Source organism: Panicum virgatum, chromosome 7N, assembly GCF_016808335.1.
Source record: "Panicum virgatum strain AP13 chromosome 7N, P.virgatum_v5, whole genome shotgun sequence".
NCBI classification, from domain to species: Eukaryota; Viridiplantae; Streptophyta; class Magnoliopsida; order Poales; family Poaceae; genus Panicum; species Panicum virgatum.
The window spans coordinates 3,305,029-3,325,270 of record NC_053151.1 but is presented as its reverse complement, the minus strand read 5'-3'; the positions used below and the strand labels follow the sequence as shown (position 1 = coordinate 3,325,270).

At 56.8% G+C, this 20,242-nt stretch overlaps 1 long non-coding RNA gene across 1 annotated transcript; it reads left to right on the top strand.

Annotated features, from left to right (window-relative positions):
• The first annotated feature begins 238 nt into the window (after positions 1-238).
• Positions 239-4,409, top strand: LOC120680434. The gene is made up of 4 exons (XR_005677669.1): positions 239-486; positions 2,921-3,081; positions 3,167-3,261; positions 4,065-4,409. It is a non-coding gene; the product is annotated as an uncharacterized LOC120680434 (long non-coding RNA).
• The last annotated feature ends 15,833 nt before the right edge of the window (positions 4,410-20,242 follow it).

Sequence of the window (20,242 nt, the reverse complement as noted above, 5' to 3'; positions counted from 1 at the left end):
AAAAGCTAGAATTCTATTTTTGTCTTTTAGGCATGCGGATCCCACTTAAAACCCAATCCTAACCCAACTATAGCCAAACAATAAATTGGATTTATATCTCATTTTTCTATCTCTATCTCTATCACATCTCTCTATGTCCCTCGGTGTAACCATTTGCATATCCTATCCATTTCCCTATCTCACACACTATCCAAACGCAACCTCTATGGTTGTGATCAGTAGGGTGGCCCCCTGTGTTTAGTTCCCTGCTCCTGCACACTACGGCTTAGTTTGGGAGCAACGGGATACTAACCCTGGGAACAAAACCACCGAGGGGAATTTTTGTGGCAGATTGAATCCCCGTGATTTTCCCGGGTGCTGTTCCCCCTTCCCCGTTGCTGTTTCGCAGCAAAGAAAGAGATCACAGGGAAACTAGAATTCAACCAGTAGTGACCACGCAGGGTGCCACCAACCAGTAATTCAGGGGATATAGTCAAAGCAAACACGGTAAGGCATCTTACTGCTTCTTATGCTTGTAAGCGCCATATCTTGCTGCTACTTCTGCTTTCGTTTTGATTTGGGGATACTAATAAGCAGATAAGATGAGTAATCCCCGCTTTCTCCTATCCAAGAAGAAACAAATGTACAGAAATTTAAAGCTAGGGTTCCTTACCAATCCAAATGAAGATGGAATTTGGGATAGAATTGCACTTCATGGAAGCCTATTGCCAGCAAAGGCAGAAACCAAGCGACGACAACGACAACAGGAGGTGCCCGTGGAGTAAAAAGATGCCTGGATCTAGATGTACGCAGCAGAGGGGGATGGGGAGAGTACTGACGTCGTCGCCGGCGAGGTGCAAGCGGGGGCGTAGGTGAAGCTGTCGCGATGGCCGTGACCGTGATGGTGATGGTCATTGAGCCGTGGAGGTGGAGATGCCAGGGGCGGCGGCGGCGGTCTCGCCTGCGAGTCGCGAGCGCCGAGGGTGACTGAGCGAATAAGACGGGGAACGCTGCCCGGCCTCCTGACGTCAGGGTTGTCTCCCCTTGGAAATCGCGGGGATTGGGTCGAGGAACCCCTTCAAAACTGGTTTCCAAAGGTGCATATTAGTTGGCCCGTGAAAATATTCCACGCGGACATCCTCCCCGTGGAAAGGACAGGGAACCCGACGGGGTTTCATGCTTCCAAACGAGCCCTACTTGTCCTCTCATCTCACACACCCTCTCCTCTCTCTCTCTCATCTCAGAGCTGGCGAGAGGGCGCTCGTCCTGGGACCCCGGCACGGGCATGGGCGCGTGACCCCGACTGGCCTGGCCCCAGTGGGGGCGCGGCGGCCCCGGCCTTGCCCCGGCGCGGGCACAGGCGCGGGGGCCCCGACCAGCCTAGCCCCGGCGCGGGCGCTCGGCCTAGGCCCCGGCGGCGCAGTGGCCTGGCCCCGGCGGCCGGAAGCTTCGAGAGGGAGGCTGCAATTCCTAATCACCCACGAACCCAAATCCCAATTTTACTTCCCCAATCGCGCTCGCTCCCGCACCCACGCTTTTCTCGGCCGCTTCTGTCAGATCTGCCTCTTCTTGTTCTTGTTCTTCTTCTTCTCAGGTACTGTATATGATGAATCCAATCCATCTGGGGGCGGCGCAGGGAAACCCTTGAAGAAGCAGGTTTCTCGATTGGTTTCTCAGTGGGGGGTCGTTTTCACCAGTTTCCTCTCTCGTCTCGCTTGGCTGCTGGTTGTCTGCGTCTGAGTCCATGGCGGCGGCACTGGCGGTGACGGACGAGGTGGCGCTGCCGATCCGGGTGGTGGGGGATTTGGCGCTAAATCTATTTATCGCTCACGCGATATTTGCGTGGCACGTCGCAGAAGCCCCTCCCCTGTTCATCTTCTTCCTCCAGATGGGGAGGGCGGAGGGGGGGTGGCGGCGGGAATGGGTGGATGGTGGGCGGAGTGGCCGCCGGCGAGGTCGCTGGCGGGCGGGGTGGTGGAGGGCGGTGGCGGCCTTATGATCCGGTTTGCTGGGGGGTGGAGCGGCTCCATGGTTGCCGGCCATAGAGGAGGGGGTCGGGGTCGGGGGCGGTGGCGGCGGCCAGGCGATGGCGACGGTTCGTCCGGCGGAGGGCACGGCGGCGCGAAAGCCCGGTGCCTGCGGCGGGGGCGAGGAGAAGACGGCGGCGTGCGACGGCGAGCTAGGTTAGGGAGGGTGGTGGCGGAGGGCGGCGGCGGAGGCGCTGGGGGTGGCGCCGGAGCCCGGGAGGCGGAGGCGGGGGAGCAAGCTGGGGCGAGCACGGCGGCGCTTCTGCGATTCGATTTCTTCCCATCGCACCTGCGATGAATAGAAGCCCCCGGATTTGGCGGCCGCAGCCCAGGTCTCGCAGGAGGAGGTGGCCGTCATCACCCAGTGCGAAGCGCTTGGTGAGCTCTTCTTCTTGCCCCCTCCACCCCGGCTGCTCCTGCAGTGGAGGTGCGTCACAGCCGTTGCCGGCCATTGATACCTCCAACTCCAAGCGCCCGGAGTGCACTGACGTTTATGCCTGTGCCTCATATGCTAGTTGCTAAGTCCATTGATTTTCATTGGTGAGTCTTCCTATCCATTATTAGCACAAATGGAAACGTAGGGGAACAAAGAGGGAGAGAGAGGTAGATACTAGATAGTTTTAAAACCAGCAATAGAAAGCTACGGCTATACTTCTGGAAACAAATGGATCTCTTTCATTCATGGATTCAATTTCTGAATTCATGTATCAGTAATCTATGCTTCACAATCAGGAACTGGAACTGGCCTTTTCTTTTATTTATTTATGGGTCATCCACATGGCTAGTATTTCAAAGTTTGGTAGCCTGTACTGGACACTTAAATTTATGTATTTCGCTATATATACCATATCTCTATATGAATTTTGGCTTATCATCATAAACTCGTGTCTAACTACTGTGTTGACATGGAACAGGTGGGAAGTTGCCTTTTCATGATGCATCTGTTGGCTCTGTTCATGCGGTTATTAAAAATGTGGAAAGCTTGAGGGAGCGGTTGGTTGCTGAAATTAGCCGGGTGCTGAAAACTGGTGGAAGAGTGCTGGTTCAGAGCTCTGCGCCATCCTCCACTCAGTAGGTAACTCATTTTGAATTTTTCTTCGTCACATCCTTTCTCTTGCATTGTTAATATAGAGCTTCCTAAAAAAAATATTCTGTGTTAGCTGAACGCCGATATTGAGCGCAAGTTATTGATGGGGGGATTTGTTAAGTGCAAGCTTTGGCTGCGACCTCGCAGGATAGCGTGCAATCTGTTACTGTGAGTTGTCTACATTCATGTGTTACAGCATGTTCATGTTGTTGTGCAGACTTTACTTTCGGATCTAACTTGAACCAATTGTAGGTGATATTAGATAGATCTAGAAATGGTCCTCCCAAATCTTTTGGTGGCCCTAGATAGTCCATGTATGGTCCTTTTCGTGTACATGTTGAGCCGGCCTGCATTTCCCTATCACTGTTTGTATTGTGAGTTGTTGGTGCAGTAGTTTTCAGTCAATATTGGTTGCGTTCCCTTTGCCGGATTGTCTCTAGGATGTTGGTGTTTCTTTGCCTGAAAATGACTGAAAATTGGTTTATGTGCAAATGATGTCTAGTGTTGATTCTCACTAGAAAACTGTTAGAAACTAAGTGGTAGGATACACTACAAAGAAAATTTTGTTGACAGTTTGAAGCAATATGGCATCCTGTGTCAGCTTTATAACTCTACATAAATGTGCATGTTACTAACCTTTAGTCAGTACAATGAGTTTCAAAGTTGCATAAGGTCCTGGAGGAATGGCATCATGTGCACAGAAATTTCTTTCAGCTCCATAAGTTTCAAAGTAGGAATTACTAGTGGAATGGCGCCCTTTCTTCCAAGGTTCCGGCTTATCAATGTTATTATCCCCTAGTGCTACAACTATTGTTGAAATTTTCTCACTGGTTTTAGTAAATGTGTTGGTACAGCTATACTTGTCATGACTTAAGTCCATAATTTGTAAAGTTTACCACATTTGTTTGATTTAACTGTGTATCCTTAGCCTGAAACTAATATCTAGAATTTTGTGATCCTTTTATTGCTAGGACTAGGATGACATGGAAGCTTATGTGGCAGCACTAGTTGAAGATGGACAGCAATCGAAGACCATGACTGAGTACCAAGGACATCATCGAGCTTGTTGCTGCCGGTAGGGAAAAGTTTGGTTAAGATTGAGACTTGGCTGACAATATATTCTTCAATGAACTTAGCTTTTTCATTGCACCTAGGATATGTGAACCCATTATTATTTTTATCTAGTCTGTACGTGGTTAAATGTTGGTTTAGGAGACTAATATTATGCTTCGTAGGAGTAGTGTATGACTATGAGCAATACAAATGTATTTCTAATTCATTAATGTATGAATTTGGCTGAAGATCTCTTTGAACAATTTCTGGATGTGAATATCTCTTTGAACAATTCTGGATGTGGATATCTGTGATGGGAATGGAATGGGTCGAATGGCTGTAATGTGTGTAAATGGCCAAATAGCGCATGGGCTTTGTTGGACTATAAAAATGGTAATGACTTCTACGTGGCTAGCCATAATTTTGTTGAATCGTACGTACCTATTTGTCCGCCGAGAGACGACTTATTTTTTTCCACCGCTCAGCCCATGTGCATGGGTCTCACAGAACCTTCTCTCCTCCCCTCCCTCGTTCTTCTCCACTCACCATAACCAGCATTTTCTCCCGAATGCAGTGGCGACCCGCCATGGATGACCACGACCAGGACCCCGACCCACCGCCGCCGGGGGGCGGTGCCTGTGCTGCTCCTCCGCGCTCGCCGGCCGTGCCATGGCGGTGGTTCGTGAAGCGAAAGCTGGCGCGGAGAAGGGGGAAGGCGGGGGCGGCGAGGAGTTCGTGGCGGAGTGCACGGCGCTGCGGGAGGCGGTGGTGGCTGCGCAGTCCACGGCGTCAGCGCTGCGGGCCTAGGTTAAGGATGGCAACGGGGCGGGTCTGGACCCGAAACCCATGGGTTTTAGACCTGGCGGGGGTGGGCGCAGGTCCAGATTTCGCCCCGCGGGTTTGCGGGTTTGGGGACTCAAAACGGGGCGGGTTGGGGTTGGGTTTGAAATCTCCCCCGCGGGTGCCCATCGGGGGCCCGAACTAACACGGCCCACCCCTCCTTCCCCCCTCACTTGTCGTGTGGCCAAAACCGGCTTGACCACCCAGCCCAAGGGCGCAGCCCATCACTCCCTTCCCCTTCTCTTCCCACTTCCCTCTGCCACAGCCGCCCTGCCCCTCCTCGGCTCCTCCCTCCTTTCTTCGTGGCGGCGCCACCTCCTCTCTCTCCGTCGGCGCCCTCCACCCGTCCAACCCCGCCGCCCCTCCGTGGCTCCACTCCGTCTGTTCGCTGCGCCACCGTGCCTCGCCGCCTCGTCCCTATTCGGCTTGGATCTAGCGGTACCAAGCCTGTCGCCACCACCTCCTCCCTCCCTTCTCCGCACCAGCACCACCTCCTCTCTCTCCGTCGGCGCTCTCCACCCGTCCGACCCCCGCCGCCCCTCCGCGGCTCCACTCCACTGGTCCGCCGCACCCTTGTGCCCCGCCACCTCCTCCCTGTGTCCGGCTTGGATCCGGCGGCACCAAGCTGGTCACCACCTCCTCCCTTCCTCCTCTGCGCCGGCACACCTCCTCCCTCTCCATGGGCGCCGCCTCCACCTGTCCGGCCCCACCGCCCTTGCTCCCCTTCGCTGGTGCTGAGCAAGCAGATCTGCAGATGGGGGCATGGGGCTTCTCGTCAGGTTTCGGGAGTCCCGTCAGGTTCGGGGGACTCGTCGGTTTCGGGTCTGGGTGGAACTTTCACCCGAAGTAGAATTCTGGTCTGGGTCGGGTTTTATTCTGGGGTTTCGGGACAGGTCCGTGGATTCTCCACCCGACCCCGACCCGACCCGTTGCCCGCAGAGCTCCTGAGCCCCATTCTCCCTCTCCTCCGATTCGTTCATGGAGCTCCGGTGAGTCGTGGTCAACGGCTGGTGATGATGTCAGTTTTTGTCCTCCTCTTTCTCTCGGATTGAGGTATGGCTGCCTGATTTGGGTTACGATTTTGGGGATTTGGTGCTAGGCCGGATTTGGGGATTTTGACTGGCGGCCAGCCTCCTCGACTTTGACTTCAACTTCTCCTCCCGCTCCCCATCGACCTCCGCACGCTGCCATATCGTCTGCCCACGAGCTCTTCTGCAATGGTCAGATCCGCGTGTTGTCCGCCTCTCCGCCGTGCTGCTCCATCCGCAGCAGCCCCACGGGGGTGCAGCGGTGGCGCCCGGCCCCAGCGCCACGGCGGGGAGGAGGGCGGCGGCAGCCTCGACGCCGTGCCCAACGAGCACGGCCCCGTCAATGTCCCCGTTCCGCACGCACTGGAGGAGTTCACTGGCGCTTGACTACAAGACCGCCAATGGCGAGGAGCAGGCGGCCGCGGCAATGGTGACCCCCACTACGCCGTCTATTCCTCATCCTCCGCCTCATCTCCAGTAAGCAATACTGTTATTCTATCTAGGCATAACAGTATAGTTTATTGAGCAATTTTGTCATAATTTTTCTCAGTAAGCAATAATATTATTCTATCTAGGCATAACAGTATAGTTCATTAGGCAATTTTGTTGAGTATCTCACAGTTTCATTTTTCATTGTTTATGTTGTTTTAAGCAGTTTCGGTGAATCAAGTAGGAGAACATTGTGCGGAGCTTGAGTGGGAGAAAATCCACAGCCGCACAGGGAAGGAAGATGTGAAAAGCAAATTTACTAGAATAGGAAAGTGGTTCTAGGGAAGTGTGCTAAACCAGATTAATTTTCTAATCTGAGGCGGCTGTGTACGTTAGCCGGGTTCATAAAAAATTATGACGAATTAAATTATCACGAAGGGCATGCCACGTCACCCAGCGGCAATATTTTGTGACGTTTTCATGTCCTACATGGCACTTGCTAATAAGTTTTCGTCACAGAACACCTTTTAAAACGGGTGGTAGGTGACGAATGGATTTTTGTCATCCAAATATCACAAATTACAAACTGTGCCCTATTTTTCAGCTATTGTGTCATAAATGAAATGTCACCTACAGTGAGGTGTCTTGTAGTGAAAAACGGAATGACTATCCTGTCCGGTTTTTGCCATAGGGAAATGAAATCTATCCAATTCAATTTTATTAACCAAAGAAATTGAGCTATGGACAGACCTATTATCTTCGCCTAAAGAAATACCAATACCTTTTACATTATCAACCACTAACTGATCAGAGAAAGTTAAAAAGGAATTTTTTAGACACATACCGTCATTCTCTTCCAAGTTCTTTTTGGCCTTTAATCTCGCAGCTTCTCCACCGAGTCCCCGTCCACCGAGGCTGCACGTCTCCTACTCCTACGCTCTGGAGTGGTAAGCGAACCCATCGCTTTCGAGATTGCAGGAAGAACAAACTCCCGCAGTTTCTCCGATGGAAAATTGTTCACAACTGATAGGAATCGGATCCCTACCAAGGCGTGGGCGCAGGTTGTGGGCGTGAGAGGAAGGAGGGCGAAGGACGACGCGCGCCTGACGGCTTCTGGGCGCCGTGGTCGCGCGAGGGGGAAGGAGGCAGGTGGCGGCTAGGGCTAGGGTCTCCCGGCTCCCAGAGGGAAGCCGAGCGATATGATTGCTCTTGCTTAATCCAAACCAAATACGTTACAATGTTTATAAAGGAATAAGGTAAATAAATGGGACAAGCCCATCTAATCTCCTGCGCCTAGCCACTAATGGGCCTCCTCCTAGGTGTACTGGACGCCGGTCATAACATCTCTCCCCGCTTGCACAAACAGCTCGTCCTCGAGCTAGAAGTCCGAAAAATGGCCCCGGAACTCATCAAGGGGCTCCCACGTCGCATCTTCATCAGGTAGGCCACGCCACTTGATCAACATGCGCCAGACGCCACGGCGAAGCTGCGCCTGTAGGGCACGCTCTGGCGCAGGAAGGATGCGCCCATCGAGGATCGCTGGCATGGCCGTCGGCGCGGTAGGCGGATCACCTCGGTGGCGCTTCAGCAGCCCCACATGGAAGACGTCGTGGATGCGTGCGCCTTGTGGAAGCTGTAGACGGTAAGCGACTCTGCCGATGCGCTCCAACACCTGGAACTCCCAGGCATAAAGGGGTCCCGGCTTGCGCCGGGCGCTGGGGTCTAGGGACTGTGCTGTTCTATGTAACGGCCGCAGCCAGACCCAATCCCCGATGGCGAACTCCACCTCCCGATGATTGTCGTCGTAGTACTTCTTGAACAGCTGTTGCGCCTATAGGAGACATTGGCGCACCTCAGCGAGTATCTCGTCCCTGCTGCGGCGAAGGGCGTCCGCAGCCTCTGTCCTGGCCGTCCCCAGCGTATACGGCAAGATGGGCGGCGGGGGCGGCCATACACCACCTCGAACGGGATGGCGCGGATGGCGGTGTGGAAGGACGTGTTGTAGCAGTACTCCGCCCAGGCGAGCCAGTCCACCCAAGCTCGCGGTCGATCACCTGTAACACAGTGCAAGTACATGGCGATCACCTTGTTGACCACCTCGGACTGGCCGTCAGTCTGCAGATGGAAGGCCGTGCTCATGCGCAGCTTGACTCCGGCCATCTTGAAGAGGTAGCGCCAGACATGGCCAGTGAACACCGGGTCTCTATCGTTGATGATGGAGGACGGGAAGCCGTGTAGACGTACAATGCCAACGAAGAAGGCGCGGGCGACAGAGGAGGTGGTGTAGGGGTGGCAGAGCGCAATAAAGTGCGCGTACTTGGAGAAGCGGTCGACCACTGTTAGTATGACCGACTTGCCCCCCACCTTGGGAAGGCCCTCGATGAAGTCCATGGAGATGTCCGCCCACACCTGGGACGGCACCTCCAATAGCTGCAGCAGCCCCGCCGGCTGCAGGGTCTCCGTCTTGTTGCGCTGACAAGTACTGGAAGGCCGCACCCAGTCCTGGACTAGGGCACCATCGCCTGGAATGTATAAGTCGGAGCGTAGCCGATGCAGTGTCTTTTGCACGCCCTCGTGCCCCGCGGAGTGCGTGAGCAGAGGCGCCTGGTGGCGCAAGTCGGCATGGTTGGGGACGAAGAGATGGCTGCCATGCAGGAGAAGGCCGTCGTCGAAGTGCCACGGCGCCAGCAGCTCACCGGCCTCCAGACGCCGGCGCAGCAGCTGGGCGTCCTCTGCGGTCGCCATAGCATGATGGATGTCATCGATGAACACGAAGGAGGGCCCGGAGAGGACGTACGCCACGCCCAGGCTGCTGTCCTCCTTGATCGCGCCCTCAGCGTCGCGGCGGGACAAGGCGTCCGCCATGATGTTGAGGCGCCACGGGCGGTACTCGACGGCAAAGTCGAAACAAAACAGCTTACTGATCCACTGATGTTGCGGCACGGTCGACAGGCGCTGGTCAATGAGCTCCCGCTCGTAGGCCGCCAGCTTGAGGTGACGAGCAGCGAACGGCCGGCTGAAGAAGGCGATGGGGCCTGCCGCTTGGTGGAGGACAGCACCAAACCCCACAAAGGAGGCATCGCAGTGCACCATGAACAACTCATCAAAGTTTGGCATCTGGAGGACGGGCCCGGTAGTGAGTGCGCCCTTGAGCGCCTGGAAGGCCGCCTCGGCCTCCTCATCGTAGGAGAACGCGTGGCGGTGCAGGAGACTTGTCAGGGGTGTCGCGATGACGCCGAATTCCTTGATGAACTTCCGATAGTAGCCCGCCAAGCCCAGGAAGCCCCGGGACCCCGGGCGGAGCGCGGCTACGGCCATGCAGCGACTGCCGCGACCTTGTCGGCATCCATGGCGACACCGTCCTTGGAGATGACATGGCCCAGATAGGCCGCGGATGTCACCCCGAATGAGCACTTCGAGCGCTTAAGGTGGAGATGATGCGCCCGAAGCTTGTTGAGGACGATGGCGACGTGCTGAAGGTGCTCCGCCCACGATGAGCTGTAGATGATTATGTCATCAAAAAAAACCAGCACAAACCTCCGTAGGTAGGGGCACAGGACGTCATTCATCAGCGCCTGGAAAGTCGTCGGGGCATTGCAAAGTCCGAACGGCATGACCAGGAACTCGTAATGGCCATGGTGAGTCCAGAACGCCGTCTTGGCGATGTCGTCGGGGTTAATCCGCACCTGGTGGTAGCTCGAACATAGATCGAGCTTGGTGAAAAAGCGAGGCCCAAAGAGCTCGTCTAGGTGCTTGAGTACCATCGGGATGGGGAACTTGTCCTTGGACGTCTTGGCTTTAAGGGCGCGGTAGTCGATGCAGAAACGCCAAGAGTTGTCCGACTTTCGGACAAGGAGCACGGGCGCAAAGAACGGCGAGGTACTAGGCCGGATGATGCCCTGGGCAAGCATGGCCTTGACCTGCCGCTCTAGCTCATCCTTCTGCAGCTGTGGGTAGTGGTATGGCCGCACAGCAACAGGAGCGGTATCCGGCAGGAGGTGAATGCGGTGGTCGTACGGCCGCGCTGGGGGAAGGCCCTGTGGCTCCTCGAATATGGCGCTGTGCTGCTGCAGGAGGTGGTCCAGCATGGGCTACTGGGCGTTCGTGATGGCTGCCAGCATGCATTGCTGAGGCACGATCGTGGGGGGGGCGCCCACGCCCTGCCAGCAGACGTTGCGACCGTCGCGCCAGAAAGCCATCGTCATGGCTTCGAAGTCCCAAAGGATGGCCCCTAGGGTGCGGAGGTAGTCGACGCCGAGGATGCAGTCGAAGCAGCCCAAGTTGAGGCCGACGCACGTGATGGAGAACGCCTCGCCCTCGATGCTGATGGGAACATTGCGGGTGACGCCCGCGCAAGGTAGGCGATCTCCGTTGGTGATAGTGACGCGGAGGTGCTCCCCTCTCGCTGGCTGAAGCCCCAGGCGGCGCATGATGTCGCCCTGGAGGAAGTTGTGGGTGGAGCCGGTGTCAAGTAGCGTCAGAAGACGTTCTCCCTGGATCACCACCAGAAGGAGCATGGTGTTGTCCGTACGAATTACTGCCAGTGCAAGGAGGGAGACAACAAATGCATTAGCTGGTTCTGGCTCCTGCGCGGCCTCCACCTCCGGAGCCGCTGCCACGACCGCCGCGTCGGCCGCCGATTCATCCTCGGCGATGTAGCCCCTGGACTCCAAGTAGAAGAGCCGCTGGCACACGCGCCCGGGAACATAGGTCTCGTCGCAGTTGAAGCATAGTCCCTGGCGGTGGCGTTGTAGCTGCTCGGCCGGCGTGAGACGGCGAAAGGGGCGGTTCGCCACCGAAGCCGGGTTGGGCGCAGCCGGGGCACCGCCCGACAGACGCGCCGGCAATGGCGCTAGGCGCTGCGGAGGTCGAGCGGCCCGGGGCGGTGGTGTCGGCTGCATGGCGGTCGCGCGGCGCTCGAACGCCCGAGCGTAGTACATGGCCGTCTGAAGATCGTGGGGGTCGCGTAACTCCACGTCCATCCGAATGTGATCCGGGAAGCCACCGACGAACAGCTCGGCACGCTGGCGCGAAGAAAGGTTCTGGGCGTGGCATGCCACCGCCTGGAACCGGTCAGCGAAGTCCTGGACTGTCGAGGTGAACAGTAGCTGACCCAACTCGGCCAGTCTGCTGCCGCGGATCGGGGGCCCAAAGCGTAGACGGCAGAGTTCCTTGAAGCGTTCCCACGACGGCATGCCCTCGTCCTGTTCGAGGGCGTAGTACCACGTCTGGGCCGTACCCGAGGATGGTAGGAAGCGAGCCAGGTGCGGTCGGAGGCGAGCGTGCACTGACCCCGAAAGAACTGTTCACATTGATTCAGCCAGTTCAGGGGATCATCCGTGCCTTCGTACATGGAGAACTCCAGCTTGTAGAACCGAGGGGGCGGTGGCTCCTGGCACAGCAAGGGAAAGGCCGCGCCCTCGTGGTCCGGCGGCGACGTTGTGGCGGGGAACGGCGGGAACAGGCTAGAGCCCGGAATGAGTGTGCCGTCCACCCCGCCGTAGAGGACGCCCGAGGCCGGAACGCCGCCGTGCGCCACGTGCACCCCAGTGGTCGGGGGCGGCTGCAGGTACGACTACGGGCTAGCGTGTAGATGGGCGCCGGCATCCCGGTAAGCCAAGCCGGCAGCGGCGAAGGCGACAGGGGAAAATGGATCTGCTAGATGGGAACGCCCTGGGACGGAGGCGGCGCGGTGGACGTGGATTACGGCACCGTCCCGTCGAAGGGCATCCCGTACTGGTACGTCGTCGTGGCTGTGGGCGACGGTAGAGGCGGTGGTGGAGACGGCACCGGCGGCAGCTGCGGCTGCAGCGCATAGGATCCCGCGAGGAAGGGACCGGGTGCCCGCCACGGCCTGCCCTAGGTCCATGATCGCCGCGGTCATCTGCTCCGGGGTGAAGACGATCGGGCCGGCCGGCGATGGGGTAGACAACACCCCGGAGGCCCCTTGTGCACCTAGCAGCAGTGCGCCCGTCGAGGGAGGTGGTGGGGCGCCGGTCGTCTAGGGAAGCGTCACGGCCGGCGATGGTGGCAGCGGTTGGGAGGTGGGCAGAGGAGAAGAAGACATGATCGAACCAGAGATCCCTGATACCAGATTGATACGAATCGGATCCCTACCAAGACGTGGGCGCAGGCTGTAGGCGTGAGAGGAAGGGGGGGGCGAAGGACGACGCGCGCCCGACGGCTTCTGGGCGCCGTGGTCGCGCGAGGGGGAAGGAGGCAGGTGGCGGCTAGGGCTAGGGTCTCCCGGCTCCCTGAGGGAAGCCGAGCGATATGATTGCTCTTGCTTAATCCAAACCAAGTATGTTACAATGTTTATAAAGGAATAAGGTAAATAACTAGGCCAAGCCCATTTAATCTCCTGCGCCTAGCCACTAATGGGCCTCCTAGTGTACTGGACGCCGGTCGTAACAACAACATTTCCAGAACTTCGCAGCTCAGTAATTGCTTTGTCAACGAGAGGGCCAAGAGGTGGTGTAACAGCTGCGACACCCTCCGTGGGAGTGAAGAGGCCGGCCGTAACACCACGTCGCCCACTGCCTCCATCACCAAGGTCGAACCCACACCGCCGCCGGAGGTCTCCATCGGACTCAATCCTGCACCAGCCGCAGGTGGCTCTTCCAAGGCTGCCGTTACGTCAGCTTGGGGCTTCACCGGCCACTAACTGATCACCCTCAGTTTCTTTCTTTTTTTTTTTGATGGCAACGCTCGCTACTTTATTCAGGTGGTCGCAAAGTCACAGATCAATAAGTTGTTTACAAAAGCTGGGAGGGGATGTATCCAAACAACTGGATGATCCGGGTCCCGATGACGACCAACACGAGCTAACTCATGAGCCACAATATTACAAGAACGATATCCGTGAATAACCGACGAAGAACTAAACGAGGTTGACAGGATAAACTTTGCCTCCCTAAACAGCACACCACCTGGGGGCAAATCATACTCGCACGTTTGCAGCGCCTTTGACCAATGTCTGAGAGTCAGTTTCCACCACAATATTCTGCAGGCCATGGACCACTGCTGCCTGAAGCGCTGCTATACATGCATGGGCTTCCGCACACAGCACGTCGCTCACCACCTTCAGCCACCCTGCACCTGCTAGTACAGCATTTGCATGATGATCACGAACAACAAAACCCCAAGCTCCCAATCTTTCATCTGGCCAGAACGCCGCATCAACGTTAATTTTCATGATATCAGGTGACGGTGTAATCCACCTCTGACCATTCGCCCTGACAGCTCTCACACCCTCTTCCATCACATCTTCTTGCACCTGAATCAATACTGATCGAGCTTTGTAGACAACCTCCTCAGTCAATCTCCTTTTCTCCCCAGCATTAGCTTTGTTACGTGCATCCCACCATGCCCACAACAGTCCAATGATCAATAATCTCTTTTGGTCAGACATGGACATAATCTGTCTTGCCACTTGTTCAACTGATGACAGGTTATTTAGTAGCAGCCTTTCCTCCTCCAAATTCAGAGCCCTCCAACACAATTTAGTGTACTTGCATTTAAAGAAACAATGTCCCCCATCCTCATCCATCCTCCAACATACCGGGCATCTAGTATCAATCTCCATCCCTCGTCTGCAAATGTTTCTTCTGAGAGGGAGACTGTTGTGTGTGAATCTCCAAAAAAAATGTTTAACTTTGGGTGGACATTTTAGGTCCCAGATCTTACGCCAACCGAATCCAGCATCTGGTGATTGGCCTAGGGCCGAACTCCCCTCACCAGTCTGTTTTCGTGCTTCTCTTTTTTGCTCATCTGCTAGAACATGGTACTCTGATTTAACCGAGAACACACCTTTTTTGTAATAGTGCCAGGCCAACAGATCTTCCGTTCCTTGCTTGATTGGTATACTAAGAATGCGTTGCCAATCCTCTTCCCAGAACACATCTTCAATCAACTGGCGGTCCCAGTCTCCAGTAGTTGGATCTATCAACTCCGAGACCTTTGTCAGCAACGTGTGGCCCCTTGGTGTTATTGGCCTCCTCGTAATCCCATCCGGGATCCATGGATCAAGCCAAATGTTAATCCGCCCCGTCACCAACTCTCCATATTATCCCTTTCTTCAGAGCGTGCACTCCACGCACTATGCTGCGCCATGAATAAGACATACCCGGCCCTTCTTGCACCTTCATAATATCACCATCAAGAAAATATTTTGCTCTAAGAACCTATGCACACAAGGACCCGGGGTTTATTAGTAGGCGCAATCCCTGCCTGGCAAGCATCACCAGATTGAATAAGTAAAGATCCCGAAAACCCAGTCCTCCAGTTTGTTTACTAGTACACAAGGTTTCCTTCGACAGCCAAAGCATCTTATGTTCATTTTCTTGCTGAGCCCACCAAAAGCACCCAATCATCGAGTCAATGTCATCACATAGTGTTTTGGTGAGATCAAAACAAGACATAGCATAGCTAGGAATAGCTTGTGCCACTGCCTTAATTAATATCTCTTTCCCAGCCTTGGATAGTAACTTCTCCTTCCATCCTTGCACTCGTTTCCATATTCTGTCCTTGAGATAGGCAAACATTCTCACCTTGGACCTCCCCATGTATACTGGGAGGCACAAGTACTTCTCATTCTGAGCTTCAACAGCAATATGAAGAGCATTCATCACCCGCTGCTTGTCTGCAATCCTTGCATTTGGACTGAACATAATGGAAGACTTCTTGACGGGGGTGTAAACCCGGGATCCCTAACGGGCCCACCTCGTGCAAAGGGAAGCCCAGCAGATTCACTGGGCCAAAAATAGGACGGCCCACTAACCCGCGTAGGGAGCTGCCTTCGTCCCTAAGCCAACACGTCGGAGAGCCCGACCTCCCGGGACACGTGGCGGCCCCCCGACCTAGCACCCCGGGTCAGAGCCATGCCGGATGACCCGGGATGTGCGCTCCAAGGACGCCGCTCCCCCTGACAGGCGTGCCGGCCAAGACAGGCCCCGCGACGCTAGCTCTCCTTATCTTGCGGCCTGGGCATAGGCGACAGGACCCCTGACAAAGGGACAGCGCTGCCCACATGGGCCCCGCGACACTGCAGGAGGGGGCATCAATAGGACGTCGCCTCCCCCGCCGTAATGATGGTTGCCTCTGCGAATAACCTTATTACGCCAGCAAGCATGACCAGACGCCCCCGGCCTAACCTCGGTATTGCACCCCTCACCGGGTGTGCCGCCCCGCTGGTAGGGGCTATGCAAGTGAAACATAAGGTAGCCCTGCTGATAAGGAACATAGGCCCAGACGGACAAGACCGGAGGTGACCCCCGAACGACCATCCGAGTGATCGAGCTGCCCCGACTGAGCCAGGATGGGACAACACCGGGGACAACTCGTTGCCCAAGAAGATCACCAGGATCACCCGTTGCCCGAGAAGATCGCCAGGATCGAGCTTGCCCACTCCTGACTGACCGAGTGGGTCCCCACGACTGACAAGAACGAAGGGCATCCCGACGGTGCCAAGACTCAGCTCTAGATATATGTAAATGGGGGCCCCACCTTGGACTATAAAAGGGAAATCCCCCCATGTAGGAAAGGGTTGGACTCCTAGAGGTTCGACACTGCTTGACCAGCTTGTAAGCTACCCTCTGAACTTTGAGCACCCGGGCTTGAGAGCAATAGAGCAAGAACACCACCCCCCATACTGGACGTAGGGCACATTCGGCCTGAACCAGTCTAAATCCTCGAGTCTTTGCATGCTAGACCATATCTGATCAAGCGCACAACAAACGAGCAATCGAGTAGTTTAGTAGTCGCCCATTTCCCGCAGCGACAGTTTGGCGCCGTCCGTGGGGAGCGCTTTGTGCGTTCACTGCTTCGGCGATCGGATGGTTTCGATCACTCCATTTGTAGCCCCGGTGGCGAGCCGGAGCGAGACGATCCGCTGCGGCTCCCTAGAGTTCCCCGGGTCCCCCGTGACGGGCCGTGGGCGCCTCCACCGCTCCCGCCTGTTGGAAGCCTGGAGTTTGTCACCGACCAGCTCGTTGTGCTGCGCCTTCACGAGGAGGAAGCCGCTCCGGCGGCCGCAGAGGAGCCCGTACCTCCTCCCAAGCCTCACAAACTGAGGCGTCGGAGATCAGTTCGCTGGCGCATCAAGAAGCGCAGGCCATCACAGCCAACCCGTGTGGTGCTCCGCCGCATCGCGCTCATGATGGCCTCCAACCCCGCCGTCGAGGACGTCAACCTGGTCCTCTTCTCTCTGGCCAACGTCTCTTGGCAGCTCATGGGCGGACCTCTGCTCCTGACGCCCCGCTCGTTCTTGGAGCGGCTCCCGTTCGGCCTACACAACTCCGCGAGCGTCTACGCTCGGGAGCTGCACAAAGCTGCCCAAGGGCGCCAACCCGCATCCCAGTTTGTGGGCGTGACGGAAAGCTACCCCGACTCTGTCCACGACCTCCTGTGCTTCGAGGTTTCCCTGAGTGATTCCTCCAGCACGGGAGAAGACCACCTGGAGGGAACGTCCGCGCCGCCGCGCATATGCGCCATGGCTGACAACGACCCGCTGCCGGAGGTGGTGCCGTCTAAGCAGACGCACACCCCGCCGGACCACCGCGAGCATGCGCTCGCCAACGCGCAGGCTAACGATGAAGATCTCTGCCGTCGCCAACAGACGCCCCCGCCCATGGACCAGCCTCTGTAGGCTCCCTCCGGGTCAAAGGGGATAAACCCCGCGGGTTCTGCATGTCAACGTGCGCGCGGGGTCAACCGTGACATCATCAACGATGCCCGCATGCAGCTCCCGCATGAGTTCCGTGCAGGCCAGAACATCGCAGCGGCCGCGATCCTCCTGCAGACACTACCGGAGCTGGAGGACCCGGCCCAGAGGAACCTTCACCGCCAGGTGCGGAACCTGGTAGAACTCGCCGCCGTCCAGCAAGCGTAGAGCTCCTCACTGCACCGCCGGCAGGCCGCTGCCTCGTGTCCCGCCGGCGGTGCGTACCACCGTGGGCGGGAACCATCCAAGGTACAGCACCCCCACTGGCACAGCAGACCAATATGGGCGGCGCGCCTGTCCCAGCGGCGGCATCTGCTCCCCTCCCGCCGAGGCCGCCGATTCACAACCGCGTCGGCCCAACTACGACGCGCGCAGCAGAGGACACGCAGGCATACGCGCCCAACCCGCAGCGCTCACCGCTCCGCGCGAGGGGGACGCCCCTGCGACCCCGACGCAGACCGCGACCGAAGTCCGAGCCCGGACCCCACCGGACCAAACGCCTTTTCCAGGGTGATTCGTGGGGCGCCTTTCCCCCAGCGCTTCCGGCCACCGGCGAATGTCGTGAAATATACTGGGGATATGAACCCCGGCGTGTGGGTGGAGGACTACCGGCTTGCATGACGGGCCGGAGGAGCAAGCGACGACCGCTTCATCATCCAGTACCACCCAATATACTTGGGAGAGAACGTCCGTGCCTGGCTAGAGTTCTTGCCCGCCGACTCCATTGGCAGCTGGGCAGTCCTCCGGAAAGTGTTCATCGGCAACATTCAAGGCACGTACGTACGCCCCGGCAATTCTTGGGATCTCAAGAACTGCACACAGGAGCCAGGCGAGTCCCTGCGTGACTACATCCGGTGCTTCCCCAAGTAGTGCAACTCACTCCCAGGCGTCGTCGATGCCGACGTCATCAGCGCGTTCCTCAGCGAGATGCACTGTAAGTCCCTGGTCAACAAACTGGGGTGCCAAAAGCTGCGCACCACGCTCGAGCTCCTGGAGATCGCCACCAGCCACGCCTCCGGCGAGGAGGCGGTCAGGGCCATCTTCGAGCACGACTAGCAAGCGGCAAAGTCAGAGCGACATGACCGCGACAGGCCTTCCTCAAGCCGCGAGGATAAGAGGAACAAGAAGAACCACCGACCTCCCGCCACCGGCGAGGTCGCGGCGACCGAGCGCCAAGATAAGCACCCTTCTAGAAACGACCACTTCAACCAGCTTCTAGAAAAGCCATGCACCAACCATGGCTATCCGGTGAACCACAAGTTCAAGGATTCTGGCATGATGAAGCGCCTCCTCCGCAGGACAGCCAAGACCAACGCCGACCAGGACAAAGAGAAGCCGGCGGAAGGAGAGTTCCCGGACGTGAGCCAGTGCTTGGTGATCATCGGTGGCCTGGAGGACTAGTGCTCTCATCGACTGCAGAAGGTTCGGCTCCGCGAGGTATGTGCTGCTGTGAGTTCAATTCCCAGAAAGTTGAAGTGGGCATCCATGCCCATTATTTTCGATTAGGATGATCATCCGGCCAGCATCCCTCGGCCTGGGAGCTACCCTCTCGTCGTCGACCCCATCATCAGCAACATGCACCTGTCCAAGGTGCTGATGGATGGGGGCAGCAGCCTCAACATCCTCTACATCGACACCCTGGAAGCCATGGGGATCCCACGAGCCTGCCTGCGGGCCTCCCTCTTCCGCTTCTACAGCATCCTGCCGGGCATGAAAGCTTACCTGATCGGCAACATCTTCTTGCCGGTCACGTTCGGCAGCGAAGCCAACTTCCGCACCGAGACCCTCACGATTGAGGTGGTGGACTGGAAGGGGGCGTACCACACCATTCTCGGGCGCCCCGCCTACACCAAGTTCATGGCGGTGCCCAACTACACCTACCTCAAGCTCAAGCTGCCGGGCCCGAACGGGGTCATCACATTGAGCGGCTCCTTCGAGCAGGCCTACGTCAGCAGCCGCGAGTACTTCGACCTCGGCACCACTGCAGCAAACTCGGCTAAGCTTGGCCAGCTTCGCGCCACCACTCCCGAGTGCTGTCCTGACCCTGGCAAGCCCAGCCACGCACCGGCCTTCGTCTCCACCGATGAGACCAAGTCGGTCATGGTCGATGACACCAACCCAACCAAGACGGTGCGTGTCGGCTCCCAGCTCTCGACCAAATAGGAACGCGCGCTCATCGACTTCCTCCGCACCAACAAGGACACTTTTGCCTGGAAGCCGTCTGACATGCCGGGCATCCAAGGGAGGTCACCGAGCACGAACTCCGCTTTTTGCCGGGATCCAAGCCCGTCCAGCAACGCCTGCACCGCTTCGACGACGAGAGGCATAGAGCCATAGGAGAAGAAATTGCTATGTTGTTAGCCGTTGGCTTCATAAAGGAAGTCTATCACTCCGACTGGCTCACTAACCCGGTCCTTGTAAAAAAGAAAACTGGTCAATGGAGGATGTGTGTCGATTACACCAGCCTAAACAAGGCTTGCCCCAAAGACCCTTTTCCTTTACCTAGAAAAAATCAGATAATCGACTCTACCTCTGGATGCGAGTTCTTATCCTTTCTAGATGCTTACTTGGGCTATCACCAGATAGCGATCAAGGAATCTGACCAGCTCGCGACATCCTTCATCACGCCGTTTGGCTCAAACTGCTACATGTCAATGCCGTTCGGTCTTAAGAATATAGGGGCAACATACCAGCGATGCATGCAAGCCTGCTTCTCCGACCAGATCAACCCGCCGATCGACCCCGACCAGCCGGACCCGCCCCGGGCGATGGTCGCGGTCTACATTGACGACATCATCGTCAAAACGCCACACGCGGACGACCTAGTCGCCACCCTGAGCACCACGTTCACAAATCTCAAGAAGTTCAATATCAAATAGAATCCTGAGAAATGCACATTCGGTGTGCCTAAGGGCAAACTTCTCGGGTACATGGTGTCCGAGCGCGGCATTGAAGCCAACCGCGACAAAATCGCGGCTATCACCAACATGGGGCCCATCCGCGACATCAAAGGCGTCCAAAGGTTAACCGGGTGCCTGGCAGTGCTCAGTTTGTTCATTGCCCGGCAGGGAGAGCGAGG